The following is a 19,379-nucleotide window of genomic DNA, read 5'->3' on the forward strand; positions in this document are numbered from 1 at the left end:
AAGTAAGGGGACAGGGGGCTGGTTTTTTTTTTTTCCCAACTCCCATATGTATTAGGGTCACACTTCATGAGAGGAGACCAGGAAAGCCCAGAGTGCCTTTGAAGTAAAACACAACTGCTTAAGTCCAAAGGAAAAGGAAGAATCTTGCAAACAGTGAAGGGAAACAAGAGGGCAGGGAACGTGGGAAAGAGAACAGAGCTGCAGACCAGTACTGGGATTGAGAGCTGGGCTGCAGTCACTCAAGCCCTGCAATCCTGGCCAGCCACAGTTACAACCTGGGAGGAAAACAGATGCCAGAGACCAAGGAGTGGCCTTGTTATACCACTGGCTCTTTGGTTTCCTGAGCAGGCTGCGGCTAGTACCATCCTCCATGCAAACACCTCCTCTCTGAGTTTTCATGGAAGGTTATTTTTGTTGTTGTTGTTGTCTGTGAAGAGCTAAATATGACCCCATGGGTTCCAGATGCTAAAAATGGCAGGGTGTGGAGCACACTGGCTGAGGTAAAGCACACCACGGGGGACAGGCACTCCTACTTTTAAGAACATCTTATTGAAAACCAGTTGTCCCCTAGAAAGGCCTCCAGAGCTCGGCTGTGAGGCTGAGCCTTCCGCACAGGAGTGGAGGACCTGCGGCCCCGGGCTGGTCCACACCTCGCGGGCGGGCGCCTCCCTTAGAACTCCCCAGAGCTCTGTCCAGGTTGCTCAGGATGACGTCCAGGAAGTCGGTGGTGTTCAGGTAGTGTTCAATGAGCTTCACGTTGCTCAGACCGTGGATGCAGCCGGTCCTTGGTCATGGCTCCGCCCTCCACGGGCCCCACGCACACCTTCTCCAGGGTCCGGGTGAACATGACGAGGTCCCGGTTCCCGTCCAGCTTGCCCCGGTGCTCCAGGCCCCGCGTCCAGGCAAAGATGCTGGCGATGGGGTTGGCGCTGGCAGGCCGGTGCTCCCAGTAGTGGCGGGTGACCGTCCCGTGGGCAGCCTCGGCCTCCATCGTCCTCCCGTCGGGGCAGACAAGCACGGACGTCATCAGGCCGAGGAGCCAAAGCCCTGCGCCTAGATGTCCGACTGCACGTCCCCGTCGTAGTTCTTACAGGCCCACACGAAGCTGCCCGAGGACTTGGGGACCTGGGCCACCATGTCGTCGATGAGCCGGGGCTCGTGCCAGAGGCCGCTCGGGTGGAAGCTGTCCTGGATGAGGTCCTGGAAGCGGCCGTCGCGGGCCTTCAGGACGGTGCTCTCGGTGCTCACGGTCAGCGGCCACGTCCTGTGGAGCGCGCACTGGAAGCAGCTGTGCGCCAAGGCCGCGGCGGATGCGTCCGTGTTGTGCGTCCCAGGCCCACGCTGAAGGTGCCCGCCCGGCCCACCGCGAGGTCCGTGGCCCTGTGCTGGGCCCCGTGGGCGTGCCGGCCGATGGGGATGGGCCGGATCCAGCCCTGCGCCAGGCGGGGGATGTTTCTGCAGATGATGCGCTCTCGGAAGACCGTCCCCCACCAGCAGGTCCGGATGGTCGCGATCGGAATCGGCCACGCTGAACCTGCGCGTGGCCAGTGCGGCGCCGATGGTCACCTGGTCGTTGGTCTGGTTGCGGTTCGGAAGCCTGAGGTCGAAAGACTTGAGCTGGACATCCACGTGGGGCAGGATGAGCTGTTCCTTGATAAACTGCCAGATGATTCGGGGCATCTCCATCCATCTCCACCACCGGCTGCGCCACCTTGATCCTCTTTGTCCCCATTGGGTCGCCGCAGCTGCTCCAGCAGGCCGGCGGCAGCCGTGGTCAGGGCCTCTGGCCCCCAGCCAGGCCCGGACCCCGGGGCCCTGCGCAGCCCGCGGAGGACCCGCAGGCAGCCAGCCATCCCGAAGGGGCGACGAGGGACCAAGATCCGAGTTTTATGAGGGGGAAAACATGGAGGTAGGGGAGATGTGGGGAGGAATGAGATGGGCCACAAGGGACCCCAGCCTCCCTTAACGGCCTTGGGCCTCTCCGACCCGAGAACACAAGGCACAAGGAGACGGAGACAGGAGACAGGGGAGAGGGGGAAGGGACAGAACTCCAGGGACCTTCTCAGGGAGGCCCTGTGCACCCTGGGAGAACCAGGAAGGTGCCAATTGGGGGGGGGTGCTGTTTCCATAGTGACAGCTATGTTGTGACAGCAGCACCGGGTACCACTTTCCCATCTCCCTGTGGGGCTGTGGTGAGCCTTTCCTAGCGCACCCCAGGAAAGCTGTGCTGACGACGTCTTGTTACCAGAGATGAAACCCTACAGGTGTCATTTGGGCTGGGAAGAAAACAATATATTGGGTCTGACTTGATAATAGGATGGACACCAGAATGAAGGTCAAGTACAAATATGGGAGGAGATACGGAGTACATTTCACCATCAGGAAGGAGATGGGAGCTTGTATACTATCATTTTTCATTCTTCCCTACTCTTTATAACAGGAAAAGTACTCAACCTTGTCAGAGCCCATCCATATATCAGTCCTAGAATTATTCTTTCACTTATTCATTCAGTAATTACTGATTGATTACCTCCTATGTGGTGAGAAGTTGCTAGATGCTGGGCATATAATTGATTAATCATAAAAACCAGTATTTAAGCTGGGTGCCAGCTAATTAGCTAGCTAAACTTGGGGACAGATACAGGCGAACTGCAAGGTCTTGTGGTAGTAAGATGGGAGTTTCTCTGGCGATTGCTCCTTCTATTTTTCTCAGCAAAATATGAATCCCTATCTGAGACTAGAAAAGAGGAGGGGAGGTGGACAGTTTGAGGACAGAAAGGAGCCCACAAATGGTGTGTTGGAGAGTGGAGGCGCATACACTGTGGCAGAGCAGGCTCACCAGGCAAGGCCTGCTTGCTCAAGACTTGGGAGACCAGCCGGAACAGTTAGGATTATGCTTCTCAAGTGGAGGAATGGATGGGGTGAGTGATTAGATTTGAGTTGGAGTGAGGGTCAGGAAGGTGGGGAGGCTGCCAGGTAGTGAGGCAGTGGTGTCATAATGAATCATACCAAGTGGCGATTTTTGTCTTCCATGCCTAGGTCACCTCTCTCCCAAGTGGACCCATGTGCCTCCCCATAGGAAATACTTAGAACTGTCCACAGTTCTCCAGACATTGGTATAGTGTATGTGCATAGCACTGCGCACCTCCCTGGAGGATGGCTATCATCCATTACTAGTGGTGCATCCCTGAGTGCCCTTGCATGTCCATTTGACTTCCTCAAATGGTTCAGTCCTTCAGCCATAAAGACCTAGCCATGGGCCATCCCAGAAACTGACCTATTTTGGACAAAGGAAAGACACCTATGACTTGGAAATAATTGATATTAAAAGCTACCCTGTGGGGAAAATCTTCCTCCCAGAAAACATCTTTAACTGTGTGACCTCATTCTTAAGGATGGCTTTTATGCTTGCTTCTCTTTGTTTACTTTGAGACCCAAGGGAGTAGTAGTTACCACATCTGCTTTCCAGTCATAGGGGCTAGGAGTTCTAGACAGAGGGCCCTCAGACAAAGGGTTAGGGCTTGGGGCTTGGAGCTTGGGAAGAGAGACCTGAACAGGAGGCTGAAGCCCATGGCAGAGCCTCACTGCTGGAGGAAGCAGCAGAGGCAGCAGGACTGGGCAGCAAGCAGCAGGACTCCACTGGAACTCACCTGACATTCACTGGAACTTGCTGCTGACACCTTGGTTCTCATGTAGGGCAACTCATTGTGGGTAAGCTTTGGCTTTTGGGGTCAGATTGGCTGAACTCCAGTGGCTGAGCAAGGCTGATAAATCTAGAGGGATAAATAACTACTTCGCGTCTCTAGGGGTACATGACATCACTGTAACAGCTAACACAGTCCAGCCCAACTTTCCTAGAGTGCAGGGTGAAGTTGTCTCCCAGGTCAGGCAGCCTGGAAGGAATCAGGAAGGAGGTGTTTGGTGATGTGGTCAAGGCAGAGAATCTATGTGAGGAAGGGATAGTAGATGGTGACCTCTATGGTAATTTGTAAGCCCATTGGCTATGAGACGAGAGAAAGGTAACCCAGAGCCAAAATTCAGAAAACCCAGAGCAGGGAGATAGCAATAAAGTTCCTTGGGGATGCAAGAAGCAACCTGGTACCTATGTTTCCATGGCAACCTGTTTAATGTGGGAGGAGCCTCAGAAGATCATCATCCAGGTTTCTAGCTAGCTCAAGTCACCTAAAAGCCTTTCTCTTATTGGATTTGGAATCTGAAAGATCACATGTCCATCTTAAATCCATCTCCATCCTTATTCCCATCTCTATCTTCATCCCTCTTCTCATTTCTACTTCTACCCAATTTCCATCTCCATCCCCATCCTCCATCTCCATTCCACCCCCTTCTCCCCCATCTCCATTTCCCCATCCCCATTCCCCATCTTAATCTCCAGTGTAGTCCAGCATGTATGGCCCAACTCAAGTTTTTATATATCTTACAGGGTTCTTGAGAGAGGGAAAATGAGGCAAATAGTATAAAAATTCCATACTGAAGAGTTCTACAAAATTTGCATCTTATTTGTAGTCATTATTAGTGTCACAATTAGAATATGTTCTATTGTATTTAGTTTATAGTAAATAATCTCTATTATATGTTATCTTACAACTTTGTGCCTGAATCCACCTTATCTCCTCAGTCAGATGATGAACTGAGGGCTGGCACTCTGTTCTGTGTTAGTAAGTAATGTCCTACAAACACATTCCTAAGTAGGAGGTAACTGTGAGATTGATTGGCTGATTTCTACCCCTCAGCAAAACAACCCACTATTAGATTGTCTTGAGCTGACCATCTGGAGATAAATGTGGCTCTCAGATCTGTAATATCATTGGGCCTTTAATCTGAATACCACTGAATTTTCTTGATCCGACAGTGCTTCTGGTCTTATATGTGTAACTTATTCTTCCTAATAACTTGGCACAAGTCAGAGATAATTGCCTATCATGAAAAGTCTGTGCCAGGGGCTGGGAAGGTGGCTCAGTGGTAGAGCACTTGCCTTGCATGATCAAGGCCCTGGGTTCGATTCCCCAGCACCACATAAGAACAAAGCCGGAAGTGGCGCTGTGGCTCAAGTGTTAGAGTGCTAGCCTTAAGCTGAAGAGCTGAGGGACAGTGCCCAGGTCCAGAGTTCAGGCCCCACGACTGGACCCCCCCCAAAAAAAAAGAAAAGAAAACTCTGTGGCAGAATAAAGTATATTAATAACATTTTTTTCTTTGAAATTGTGGTGTGTGTGTGTGTGTGTGTGTGTGTGTGTGTGTGTGTGTGTGTGTGTGTGTGTGTGTGTGTGTGTGTGTGTGTGTGCACGCTAGTCCTGGGGATTGAACTCAAGGCATGGGTGCTATGACTGAGCTTTTTTTGCTAAAGACTAGCATTCTACCACTTGAGCTACAGCTCCACTATTTGCTTTTTGGTGGTTAATTGGAGATAAGAGTCTCATGGGGGACTTTCCTCTCTGGGCTGACTCTGAACTTCAATCCTCAGATCTCAGTCTTCTGAGTAGCTAGCGTTACAGGCATGAAGCACAGCACCTAGATTAAGCACTTTGAGTTAGTGTCTTGTTATGTTGCCTAGGCTGGCTTCAAAGTGGATAGTCAAAATATCCTAGAGGATTCTCTGGGACCTTAGGCTGATTTTAATGTTGTAATCTAGAAACAGGGTGTTTAGGACAGCAGACACCAATATAAGTCCTAGAAATGGAGACTTTTTAAAATAATAAATGACACTCTAGAGTTTATCAACATGTTTCTTTTTTTAATTTTTTTCTGGTTGTGGGGCCTGAACTCTGGGCCTGGGCGCTGTCCCTCAGCTCTTCAGTTCAAGGCCAGAGCTCTACTGCTTGAACCATTGTACCATTTCTGGCTTTTTCTGCTTATGTGGTACTAAGGAATCAAATCCAGGGCCTCATGCATGCAAGGCAAGCACTCTACCACTGAGCCATCTTCCTAGCCCCTCAACATGTTTCTTGTCCTGGCAGTTCTTATATGAACTGGCCTGCAGACCTCCTTAGTCGTATTTCATTCTGTCTTTATTCTAGCCACACTGACTTTTATTCTTGCCAAACCTACACATCTTGTAGCTGTCTTAAATTGCTGTTCCTTCTGACTGGACATCTTTGTCTCAATGTTTGCCTGAATGCACTGGTGTATTATAGTAAACTTGCCTTATTAATGGACTTAATACATGAGGTATTGACCAAGCTCAGTCAAAATCAGTCAGCCACCCAATCAAAATCTCAAAAGTGAGCTTTTGAAATTGCCACCAGCAATCCCATCAGTCCCAATTTATCTATCTACTACCATCTGTCTGTCTGCCTATCTATCTATCTATCTATCTATCTGTCTGTCTGTCTGTCTGTCTGTCTGTCTGTCTGTCTGTCTGTCTGTCTGTCTGTCTGTCTGTCTGTTTATCTATTTAGCTAGCTAGCTAGCTATATTTGCCAGTACTAGGGCTTGAACTTGGGGTCTAGATGCTGTCTCTGAGCTTTTTAACTGGTATCCTACCAGTTGAATTACCCCATCCACTTCTGGCTTTTGGTGATTAATTGGAGATAAGAGTCTGTTAGAGTTTCTTCCCCAGGCTACATTGAACCAGGATGCTCAGATCTCAGCCACCTGAGTAGCTAGTACTGCAGGCATGAACCAATAGTACCCTGTATTAGTTGTAGTTAAATCTTAAGTTGTGCCTCCCAGAAATTCAACCCTGCTCCAAGAGCAAGGGAATTGCTTAATTGAAGTGAAACAGTGAAGATTTTAGTTTTTTTAAAAGGGTGGAGTGAGTATATTTAACACAAGTTGGGTAGCTCTATGGGAGAGAGAACAAGCATCTGCAGTACAGTATGCATCCTAAGCATTTTCCTCCACTGTAATCTCTTTAGAACTGTAGACCTTTTGGTACCAAGTATATAGTACTGTGTTTAAGTCTGAGCCTAGATGTGGTTTTCCCTTAAGGGATAATCTCCTGCCACGAAGCCTCTCTTCCTGTCTTAGCCTCTCTTTATCTCAGCACAATGTTTCATTTTTTTATTCCTGGCCCTTATCAATATGTGAAATCATAGTTTGAAATTTATCTGTTTACTTTCTTCTTATCTATTCCCCTACCAAGGGTGGACAACTTTTTCCTGCCAAAGGCCATTTTTATAACATCATTGGAGAGCCAGATGTTCCCCACCTGTTTGAATTTTGTCTGCTTTGTTCAAGACTGTTGTCTTAGTCCATAAGATGATACTTGATAAGAGAACATGTTAAATACGTAAACTGAAGTTCTCACTCAAGCCTGTCATTAAATGGACTTTCCTGAAGTATCCCATATCCAGGGACAGAAGAAGGAGAATTAGAGATATAATCCTCATAAAGGCTGAAGAATGAGACCAAAGCCACATCTACAGGACAGTCTCTGAGTTTTGATCATTGTGATTGGAGGCAAGTGAGATGTCAATTAAATCTAAAACAAAAATCAAAGTAGCTATGTAAGACATGTGAAAGTCAGACATGGATTGTAACCTCCATATGATTATTTACTTCCCAATGGTTATTTACTGTGTTGGGTGAATCTGAGCCTATCTGTAGAAGCCACATGAATGGTCTGGATTTGATTCAGTCAAGCCATAATGGAGAGGTTTAGGGCTCAGGGCCAAGGGTCTGATGTCCATTTGGCTGTAAGCACCTCATTGCTTTGCCATTTACATTTCATGAGCTGATGTCTATCTTCTTGGAGTTGTGTGGAAGGAGTTGAACTCTGAGTTGGTTTCTACCATCTAATGGAGTGAGCTGCAAGATGGATCACCAAAGTTCTGAAGTACAGATTAACTTCAGATCAGAGTGTCTGGGCTGATGACATCTCAGCTTGTGTGTCCCTTGAGTGTGTTGGCTGGTGACGTGGCTACAAGCACTCTGCCTCTCAGCCCAAGAGTGTGAACAGTGCTCCTTGCTTGAAAAGTGGGGGATTTGGGGACAACAATGTCCACAACCTTAAGTCCTGCCTAATTCCTGAGTGACTTGGAAGACAAGAATGTCAACAATAATTTAGTCATTCTGGAGAACTTTCCTCAAAGAACTCTAGGTTCTTCAGAAATTTGACAAATGTTGGCTCGATCTTGATGGAAATGTGGAAGTTGACAATTCGAAGATTATCTCCTTCACTTTCTGCAGAGCAAGAATTCACTTACTTTGGAGATAGCCAAGATTGGGGAAAAGAAAGGGGAGGAGAGTTTGGGGCCTGGATCTCTGTTGATTTGAGTAATATCTTTCAGTGGAAGAGACTTAGACCACTGATAATTCCCCAGGCTGATGAAGCTTTACCAGAGATTGCCCGGTACCCCGAAGAGGAGTGCTTAAATAAGGGCAAAATTTTCTCTTAGGAATACTGAAGAAATTTTCAGCTACCTATTTCTGTTTCTTCATTTTAGTTTTTTTTTTTTTGGTTGTTTTTATGATCATGGGGCCTGAACTCTGGGCCTGGGCACTGTCCCTCAGCTCTTCAGCTCAAGGCTAGCACTCTACCACTTGAGCCACAATGCCACTTCTGGTTTTCTGAGTGGTTTATTGGAGACAAGAGTCTCACAGACTTTTCCTGCCCAGGCTAGCTTTGAACCAGGATCCTCAGTTCTCAGCCTCCTGAGTAACTAGGATTACAGGTGTGAGCCACCAGGGCCCAGCTTCATTTTAAATTTTTAAATGAAATTTTTATTGTTTAAAACGTTTTGTTGCCAGGCGCCAGTGGCTCATGCCTATAATCCCAGCTACTCAGGAGGCTGAGATCTGAGGATCGCCGTTCAAAGCCAGCCTGGGCAGGAAAGTCCATGAGACTCCTATCTCCAATAAACCACTAGAAAACTGGAAGTGGTGCTGTAGCTCAAGTGGTAGAGCGCTCGCCTTGAGCTGAAGAGCTGAGGGACAGTGCCCAAACCCAGAGTTCAAGCCCCATGACTGACCAAAAAAAAAAAACTTTTTGTTGAAGTGTAATGGACATATTGAAAAGTATATGTAAATATAATATATATATGTAAATATAATAAATATAATAATGATAGTTTTTCATAAACTGAATACATTCATATATGTTCAGTACTAGATCTAAAACCAGAATATTAGCACCTCAGAAGCTTACACCTTCCTCCTCCCACTCACTATCCCTGAGACTAACTGCTATCCAAACATCCAGCACCACATACTAATTCCTCCTTCTATTACTCTGCCTTCTTGTATATGGCATATATGAGACTCACTCATATGGTAAAATACAGCAGTAGTTTATTCATTTCCATCACTGTAGAGAATTCCATTGTGGAAAAAATACTGCCAGACTTTTGCGTCCCATCAGCTGAGTTGTGAGTTGCACTTGCTTTGTATGCCCAGACCCTCACTATTACCTGTCTTTTTCACGTTAGCAACCCTTGCAGGGAAGTAGTGGAAGCTGGGTTCATATTTTATATACTTGTCCTTTGGTCTTCTTTTTGTCGATTCCTCTGTAAACTGCCTTTCTCTGCTCCACTTGGAGGAAGCCAGAGTTTCACTTCCACTCCTGGTAGTTTATATTGAGTCTATCTCAAACCAGCCCAGCCAAGAAGATTTTTTTTTTTCTCAACCTCCAAGCAAAGGAAAGGGAACCTGATCTACCCACTTGGGTTCCATATTCAATCACATTCCAGTCCAGACTGAATTCCCTTCCCAACTCCAATTGATGTTTTAGTCCTAATCCCCACGGTGACTGTGTTTGGATATGAGGCCTTCAGGGTAGGTGGATGGGCATCTTTATGAGTGTGGGAGAACACTTCCGATCCTGACAGCATCTTGAGCTGGACTTCTAGTCTCCAGATTTGTGAGGACATAAATTATGTTGTTTAAGCTGTGCAGCTTGTGAGGCGTGGTTAATGTCTAATAAGTTTCTACCTCATTCTCTCAATTCTTCTCCAACTTCCAGGAAAAATGGGGGAAGTTCTTACTGCTTAGTGCAGTGTGTACAAAACGTTAAAGTTTATCACAAGCTTTGAGGAGACTGGGAGCTGTAGGGTCTCTTCTTCATGCCCCTTCCTAGTCCTTGCCTGTAGTTCCCTTGGAGGAGCAAAACATCATTGGAGATAGGCATTCTGGTTGAGTGTTGAACTTGCAGAGAGGGAAGTAGAAACATCTGGGAGAGCCAGGAATGTAGACTTCTGAGGTACAAAGAATAAGATAGACTGCAGTTGACTCCAGTTAAGAGACAGAAGCTCCTAATCCAGTGGAAGGACATCTTGTCCCACTTGTTCCCAAAGTATAGAGAAGATACCGAACATCTGTGCAGTGGATAGCGCTTCCAGACCAGCCCATTCACCCTTCTGGGCAGCGCTCTCCAGGTCCCGTATGTGGTAACACGGCAGACAGGAGAGCAGCCAAAGTCCTACACTGGTCAGAAGTGTACCCTCCTCTCCAAGACCTCACCTCCTGCTGGGAACTTCAGTGATGACTAAGTGAGGTACTACCTTCTTTCCCTGCTCTGGCCAACTTCTCTATCCACCACAAACCCCACACCTGGTATTTTATTCCCAGGATGCTTTGTCACAAATCTATATCATCTATATTCTCCACAAGATTGTCACTGAGCCCCCAAAAAGAGGCTTGGAAGAAAAGGATATAGCGCTGTAATAAATTTGCCTCCACAGTTTGGAGACAAATTCAGGAAAAAGGGAAGACATCCCAGCCAATAACTAATATAAATTAATATAGAGGTAGAAGACAGTGGGTTTTTCAGAAGATTGCAGAAAAATTTCAGATTTCCAGAGTTGGAAAAAAGTATGTGAAAGCAACTTAATAGTGTCTGGTATGTAATAAGTATTCAATAAATGGAATATTTTTAAGGTCTTTTCTGCTAGTCTGAAATGCAGCTGAGGCATAAATAATTTTATATCTCTCTTCTAGAATCTTCTTTTACTATAATTGATGTAAACTATATTTCCCTGTAGTCTTTCCTCTTATTGTATCCTTTTTCTCCTTTTAAAAATTAGCTTCAAATAGTTGTACAAAGGGGTTTCAGTTTAACATGTCCATTTAGGAGTACAATCCATTTCCATCCGTGTCACCACTTCTTTGTTCTCCCCCATCTCCCATTTGTATCTATTTTTATATTTCTTATTAGATCTATTCTTAGGGTCTTGACAAATCTTAGCTCCTTGCATCAAGGCATACTTTGAAACATTTGAAGGCAGATATTCTCTTCAAGATAAAAGTCCCACAGGGTGCCAGTGGCTCACACCTGTAATCCTAGCTATTCAGGAGACTGAGATCTGAGGATCAAGTTTTAAAGCCATCCCAGGCAGGAAAGTGCAGGAGACACTTATCTTTAAGTCATCATCAGAAAACCAGAAGTGGAGCTGTGTGACTTAAATGGAAGATCACTAGCCCATGAGTGAAAAACTAAGGGACCCACACCCTGAGTTCAAGCCTGAGTTACCAGAATATATATAAAAGATAAAACTCTCCAGGGTTTTTAGCTATTCTGCTTATAAACTTCATCATCCTGTCCATTAACTCTGAATATACTCATATTTATCTCTGTCCCTCCCAAAAGCTGCCATAAACAGGTCACTCTATTATGAGGATGATTAAACATAAATAAGACAAGACTACCACATTTCTTATAATTTGTGCAAGCTTGCATAAATCCCCAATGCAACAATGTTAAAGGATGGAATCTTTGAAGGCTCTGTCCTAATGAACAGATCTATGCTGATTATAAAAGTCCAACCTCTTGCCCCTCATGCTTTCTGCCATGGGATTATCCTCTCTGGATGTGAGCCCCCAAGATCTTGGATCTCGCAGCTTTTAGAATTGTAAAATATCTATTCTTTATAAATTACCTAGTTTTAGGTATTCTGTTAAAGCAGCACAAAATGGACTAAGACAACAACTGCTAGCATAGTTGCTAATTGTTATTGAAAGCTGTTTCCCCCTTCTTCCATGGTAAGTAATAGTTGGATTCATTCTTGCTAATCTAGAGATTGTATTTCCCAGACACTCTTGCAGCTAGGTATAGTGACTACATTCTTGCCAGTTTTTTGAGTGTAAGTAGAAAAGATGTAGGTATTGTCTAAACTTCTGCCTTTAAATATTGTCTAGGTGTTTCTCTGAACCTAAACAGACCAAAATGCAGATAAGGACAATATTCAAAGGATTAGTGGAATCACAAGATGCAGAAGATTGGGCTTCTAAACAATTAGTGGAGCACAGCACTGACCAACCAGGAGCTCTTACATTATTTGTATCAGTCAGGCTATCAGTTGCATAAGAAACAACCTAAAAGTATCAATGACCTATAGCAAAAATAAATCATAGGTCTGAAAGTTATCTATGGCTTGGCTCATCTGGGAGGGGCTCGGCTGGGGAACCTTTCTGCTCTACATGTCTCTATCCCTTCTGGGCCTGTCAAGTTTTCTTTTGGCAAGCCATTGAAATAAAATAGGAAGAGCAGAAACATGATATATGCTAGCAAGTTGTTTCTAGATATTATTTTTACGGCCACCTTGCGCCTCATTATTTACCACTGATTCTTTAAAAAAAATTATCACCTTTGGCTTAGCCGATCATTTTACAATTCTCTCAGGAGTCTGGGACATAGTTCAAATGATGTAACTCATTTTAAAGTATACAAGAAGTCTTATGTGGTTTGCTCATATAATTTCTCCATTGATTTTCTTTCATCTTTGTCTATCATTTAAACTTCCAAAATCACAGAAGAGAGCAGTCCAGTGAAAGGACTGATTTTTGCTAGGCTCAAATGTCCACATAAGACAACTTTGGCAGGAGGGGGGAATCAGGGAGGTGGGGGAGGGAAGGTATAGAGAACAACAATGCTCAACAAAAAATGTACTTACTACCTTTCTCCTGTGACTGTAACCCCTTTGTACAGCATCTTTACGATAAAATTTTTTTTAAAAATTAAAAAAATGTCCACTCTGTTTCACTCTGGTGGAAGGGGGAGGGGGAGAATCTTGAAATAAAGGTGCAAAAATCTTACTGCATTGTTGGTGGGAGTGTAAACTTGTTCAACCACTTTGGAAAGCAGTGTGGAGGTTCCTCAAAAGACTCCACATAGAGCTCTCCTGTGACCCAGCAATCCCATTTTGGGGCATTTACCCAAATGATCACAAACACGACCACACTAAAGCTACCAGCACAACTGTATTTATTGCAGCATTATTTACCATAGCTAAGATACGGAACCAACCCAGATGCCCCTCAGTAGATGAATGGATCAAGAAAATGTGGTATATATATATACGCAATGGAATTCTATACCTCCATCAGAAAGAATTGACATTGCCCCATTTGTTAGGAAATAGAAAGACTTGGAAAAATTATATTAAGTGAAGTAAGCCAGGCCCAAAGAAACATAGGTCCCATGGTTTCCCATATTTGCAATAACTAGTATATGTCTGAGTCAAGCAGAAAAAGTCAGATAAGATGATATTAGGGAAATGAACTCCAAGATAAGTATTCAAATGTTTTTTTCTTTCATGTGATTGTTTTTAACATATTTATAAGATGATTTCTTTGTTGTTTTGTATGTCCCTCCCCCATGGTATAACCCCTGCTTTCACTGTATTTGATATTGGTATAATTTGTGGAGGGGAAGGGAAAAAAACAAATAGTTTAAATAGGGATACAGATTGACCTATTGCAACAATGAGATGTACAAGTCGTTATGTCGAAAAACGAACTTTACAACTTTGGTCGGGGAGCGGGGGGTGGGGAGGGAGGGATGGGAAGGGGAAACAAAGGAGGAGGCAACAATGCTTGATAAGAAATGTACTCATTCTCTTGCCCATGTAATTGTAACCCCTCCATATGGTATTTTCACAATAAAAAAAAGATGCAAAAATATAAACTCTTATCTTCAGCAGGATCTGAGGACAAGAAGCAATTTCAAAGCAAAGGATGGAGCTAGATATACGCCCCCTGATCATCCCAAGCACCTAAGACTACAAAGTCAAAGACCAGGTACTAGGTTGTGAATCCTTACCTAAGCCCTGACAACAGGGAAGACCCAGCCTGTGCGGCTGTCCTGCTTTCTTGCAGTAAATTGGTGATTGCCTGTGAGCATCACCTCCAGGTAATGTGTTAATGTGTGTGTGTGTGTGTGTGTGTGTGTGTGTGTGTGTGTGTGTGTGTGTGTGTGCGTGCATACATACACATGCATGTGTGCTGAATTCAGGACCTACGGGCTGTCCCTTAGTATTTTTGCTCAAGGCTGGTTCTCTGCTACTTGAGCTCTGCTCTGGTTTATACACACACACACACACACACACACACACACACACACACACACACACACACACACACACACACACACACACACACATTCAGAGGCCAGATGACTGGAGATAAGGATCTCATACTTTTCTGCTTGTGCTGGCTTCCATCTGCCATCTTCAGATCTCAGCCTCCTGAATAGCTGGAATTACAGGTGTGAGCCACCAGCACCCAACTCACTTCCCTTACTCACCTCTCCACTGACTGTAGGCTTGACTCTGGGACTTGCTTTGGCCCATGATACATTGGGTTGTTTGGGACACATTGGGGCTTGTCCTGTTGAGATACTCCTTCTTGGAAGTCAACTGCCATAATATAAAGACGCTTGGACTGAACTACAAAAGAGTGAGAGGCTCTGGAGGACAAGATGCACTCTTAGATGTCTCGAACCCAGTTACATTCCCAGCTGAGTAGTTTCTGGGTGGCCTCACCTGCCCCATGTGGAACTGAACTCAGCTGATAGCAGTCAGTCACATAATCATGAAGGAGAAAGTTGTCTTAAGTCACTGGATTTCTGGGGTTGTTTGTTAAACATAAGAGATAATGAAACACTTCCCTAAAACTCTGCTTTACTTCAAAAATCCATCTGGAAATCCAGATGTCTGGCCCACAATCCTTGAGGAAACAATTTTGACAGTGGGATATAGACAACAGACTATCCACACAGAACCTGAAGATGACTTCTTTCTCTCCTGTTCTCTTGCAATTAAGACTATTCTACACAAGGGCTAAAAAAAATCCGAACATAAATAGATCATAAAAAAGTTCTATGTAATCAGATAAGACCAGACACATATACTTCTCTTCTGTACCTTGTGTCTGTCACAATAAATACATCAACATGAAGCAAAAGCAATAGATTTTTCTAGCCCACTCTGGATACCAAGAGAGAAAACTCTGTAAGTCTCTTGTTCTAGTTCTCAGTCTTCTATGAAGAGGCTAGTAAGATAGACCATGTATCCTTAAAGACTAAAGGTTAAACTTCTAGTTCGTGCCAGGTATGGTCACCCTGAGGGTAAAATTACCATTTTTCTGAGGTTATGAAAATAGTCCTGGCTATGATATATCAGGGACATTGTGGGTCCTTCTAGCAGACACTTGCTGCTTTTGATGAACAACAACTCTGTCCTTTGCCTTGTCTTCCCTTCCCTTTCCTTCCCTTCCTTCCCTTCTTTTCCTTTTCCCTTTCTTCTTCCCCTTCCCCTTTCTTCCTCCTCCTCTCCTTTCTTTCTTTTTTTTTTGAGAACTGGGATTCATTCTTGTCTTTGGGGTCTGGTCTGATGAAGCCATTCTTCTACAGAGTGCTTAGCACGATCCAAGCCAGCCCAACTCAATGTTCTCACTGTGGATTTTAAATCAAAACAGATTAGTAAAAAAACAAGTAGATATTTGGGGATTCCCACATCAGCCAGACTGTTTTCAACTAGGACATTTCATCTTCTCTTCCTGGTTTCAGAGCTCTTACTCTAGCTTGTTTCCAAGCACTGTTCTCTGGCTTGACAATAAATGCCAGATGTCTTTCCAATAAACTCCCTTTTTCTTAGATTGGCCAGACTGGTTTCTGTTGCTTATATCCGAAATATCCCGAAAGAAAAATGAGATATAGGAAACAGACATGACCCAGTATTCAGAGCCTGTCAATTTGGTCAAGAAGGCATGTACTAATTACAACTTACACTGTAATTAGAAATCGTAAAATAAATGAGAGAAAAACACGGATGAGCCAAATGAGACTATGGGGTCACTGTGAGTTTCAACTGAGATCTATAGATTGAACAGACAAAGAAGTGAAGGAGAAATAAACTTTTCTACAAAGGGCAAAGAACAAGCAAAGGCCCTATTTGTAGAGGAGGAGTTTATTTGCATTCCAAGAACTTTGGGAAACTAGGATCTCTGGGAGAAGTAGGTGAGCTGAGGCTGGAGAGATGGGCTTGAGTCTGACCAAGAATAGTCTTGTGGTTTATGGAGAGAATTTAAATTTCATTTTAAAGATAATAGGAAGAAACAACCAGAAAGTATTGTCTTGCAATCCCTTTTGGTGCTGTATAAAGAGCTGGCTTGTGGGGGAGGCAGGAGGTAGAAAGCTCTTGAGGGGTTTGGTGGTGAGTTGGGTGGTTTAGGCTGTAAGGGAGACAAAGCAGATACAATGCTGTAGACAATGCTGTAGACTGGGAGGGATTTGGGTGCAGAACCTGTGCACCACATAGCATCTGCATTGTGGGCAAGATTGCAGCCACACAGCACCTATGTAGCTTGTGCCACTGTCAAGTCTCACAACTTCCAAAGTGCTCAGCTTCTAAATCTCGTTTGATCCTTGTACCAATCCTAAACGCTATAAAAACAGAGTAGCTAGGGTTGAGGCCCAAAGGTTTTGTGTGTGTGTGTGTGTGTGTGTGTGTGTGTGTGTGTGTGTGTGTGTGTGTGTTTTGTTTATTTGTTTTTGCCTGTCCTAGGGCTTGAACTCAGTACCTGGGCACTGTCCCTGAGCTTCTTTTTGCTCAAGGCTAGCACTCTACCACTTGATCTACAGTGCCACATTCAGCCTTTTCTGAGTAGTGTATTGGAGATGAGGGTCTCACAGACTTTCCTGCTCAGGCTGGCTTTGAGCTGCAATCCTCAGATCCCACCCTCTTGAGTAGCTAGGATTTGACAGGCATGAGCCTGTCTAGGTGCCTGGCTAGAGGCCCACAGTTTGATAGCATGGCACACAGGTCATATCAACCAAGCCTAGCCTGAAGTCTACTCTTCATAACCTGCTGCCCCAACACCGACATACTACTTATCTGCTAAACTTCCTGGCCCCCAGAATGGCCTGTGGACAGGAAGGCGATCTGGGAAGATGAACATCATCAAAGGAAGATATCCTTTGATAGCCATTCCTGTCCTACTGAACTTGGCCTTGGAAAGATGCAAAAGAGGCTCATTTGCATGTATTCTGTCACTCACCCAGTGGCTTTGTCCAGCACATGCTGAGCACATTAGCCAAGCCATCACAAATTCCCATTGCCTTCCGTCTCTCTCTGCCTGGATCTCCTTCAACATTATTTGATCATTTCTATTACCTTCCCTATAATGCCTACTTTCCTTTTCCTGGATTAGCAAGTATCTGGACTAGCCTCACTACTTGGCAAATTGTTAGAAATGTAAAGTCTTGAGCTCTACCCCAGCTCTATTAGATGGGCAGCCCTGCTATCTGTGCATTAATAAGCCTATCAGGTGACTGCGATGCAATCCAGGGTTTGAGAACCACTAGCCTAAATCTTTCCAGGAACAGCCCCTCAAGCTGCAGAGCGCCAAGTTCAACTAAAGATGTGTTTTATATAAACTCATTTAAGAGGCTGAAGTCACTGATGGATCTTACCCAAGGGCTGGGGCCACATAGTCAAAAGGTGATGACAGCACCAAGTTAAAGAATCTAAGCTGGGAAGGGTCTCAGCTGCCCCATTGCTTATAGGGCTGAAGCTGACCACCAAAGAGGAAGCTTGGAAGAGGGTAAAACAGACCCCACCCCCACCACAGAGACATAGACAGACCAACACACACACACACACACACACACACACACACACACACATACACACACACACACACACACACACACACACACACACACCCCTTTATGCTGGTTCTCAGGACCTGGGTTTTGTTTTTAAGCATTTTGCTCAAGGCTGGTGTCCTACTACTTGAGTATAGCTCTACTTCTGGCTTTTTGGTGGAGATGAGCATCTCATAGACTTTCCTCCTTGGGCTTACTTTGAACCTCAATCCTCAGATCTCAACCTCTTGAAAGGTTAGGATTACAGGTGTGAGCCACCAGGGCCCAGCTTAAAACATTTTCTCATGCTTACTGATTGAAGCCAGGCTGGTGCAGTTTCTTGAATACTGGGATCAGTCTGGTAGGTAAATTATTCCAAGTAGAATTGCTAAGGATTGTGTGTGTGTGTGTGTGTGTGTGTGTGTGTGTGTGTGTGTGTGTGTGTGTGTGTGTGTGTGTATGCATTAGTTTGCTGAGGTTGCAAATACCATAGGCTGGGTAGTTGAAATAATTGGATTTTATTTCTTCATCATTCTGGTTGGCTCCACTGTTTCTGGTCTATAGTAAGACAAGACATCCTGGCAGAAGGATGTGGTAGAGCAGAACAGTTTACTATAGAGCACCAGTTGGTGGCACGGGGCAGTAGTTGTGGTCCTGGACTTCCTCCTTTCACTTTTTCATATTAGCCTATTGGATACTATCCATGTTCCCGGTGGGTCTTTCCCCATCAGTTGCTGTCCTCCATGCCAATTTTTTCTGGAAACATCCCCCAAGAAACACCTGAGAATGTTCTTTACTAATCTCCTAGGTGTCTCTCAACCTAATCAAGTTGATAATTAAAGTCAACCATCACAGTTCCCAAGAGGAAGACATTCAGGAGATCTTCGGGGAGAGCCATAATAACTGGATAGAACAGGGAAGAGAAACACAATTCTGAACCTTAGGAGTAAAATTAGGAAGCTCCTCTCATATCTTTGCTGGTATCTGAAAAATATACAGCCAAGGTCTCTCTCTTGCAGTAATGGTGCAAATACTGGGTCCAGCCTGGAGTGAGAAACTCTGTGTGTCTCTTGTGGCCTTCTCTACCCGTGGTGTTTCCTTTAACTCATCTGCACACCAATCAATGGCAATTATGCTTGTGGACTGCTCATATATTTTAACCTTCAGACTGTAATGGCAAATACAATAAATCTACACAATGGTTACTAAATATTGACTCTTCTGCAGAAATATCGGCATCTCAAGTCATGAAGCTGAGGATGTAGGAAGGTTTGCTTGAACAGATCTGCGAGTGCAAGCCAGGGATGGGTGAGAAACTCTCAGGAAGAGTTCTTACCTATGTGCAGTGGCCATAGAGAAACTGTAGCCATGGTGGATGGAAAATAGGGATAAGGTAGACTGTACTGGGTGGAAGGTTTTGGTGTACAGGCTTTGGGAAATGATGTTCTTTTATCAAGCTTTGGCTTTCCTGTGGTATTTCCAGGCCTGGGATAGAGTTATTGTCCCTAGTTCACCATGTAATTTCCCTTGCACTTAGTAGGAAGATGCTCTACCACTTAAACCA

General features: G+C 44.7%; 1 long non-coding RNA gene and 1 pseudogene across 1 annotated transcript; one reads left to right on the forward strand and one right to left on the reverse strand.

Annotated features, from left to right (window-relative positions):
• Positions 1 to 567: 567 nt before the first annotated feature.
• On the reverse strand, positions 568 to 1,870 carry LOC138824519 (isocitrate dehydrogenase [NADP], mitochondrial pseudogene; annotated as a pseudogene).
• Positions 1,871 to 2,192: 322 nt separating this feature from the next.
• LOC138824520 (uncharacterized) lies at positions 2,193 to 19,010 on the forward strand. The gene is made up of 3 exons (XR_011371108.1): positions 2,193 to 2,264; positions 13,869 to 13,968; positions 18,624 to 19,010. It is a non-coding gene; the product is annotated as an uncharacterized lncRNA (long non-coding RNA).
• The last annotated feature ends 369 nt before the right edge of the window (positions 19,011 to 19,379 follow it).

Source organism: Dipodomys merriami, unplaced genomic scaffold (assembly GCF_024711535.1).
Source record: "Dipodomys merriami isolate MVZ:Mamm:240054 unplaced genomic scaffold, mDipMer1.0.p SCAF_13, whole genome shotgun sequence".
NCBI classification, from domain to species: domain Eukaryota; kingdom Metazoa; phylum Chordata; class Mammalia; order Rodentia; family Heteromyidae; genus Dipodomys; species Dipodomys merriami.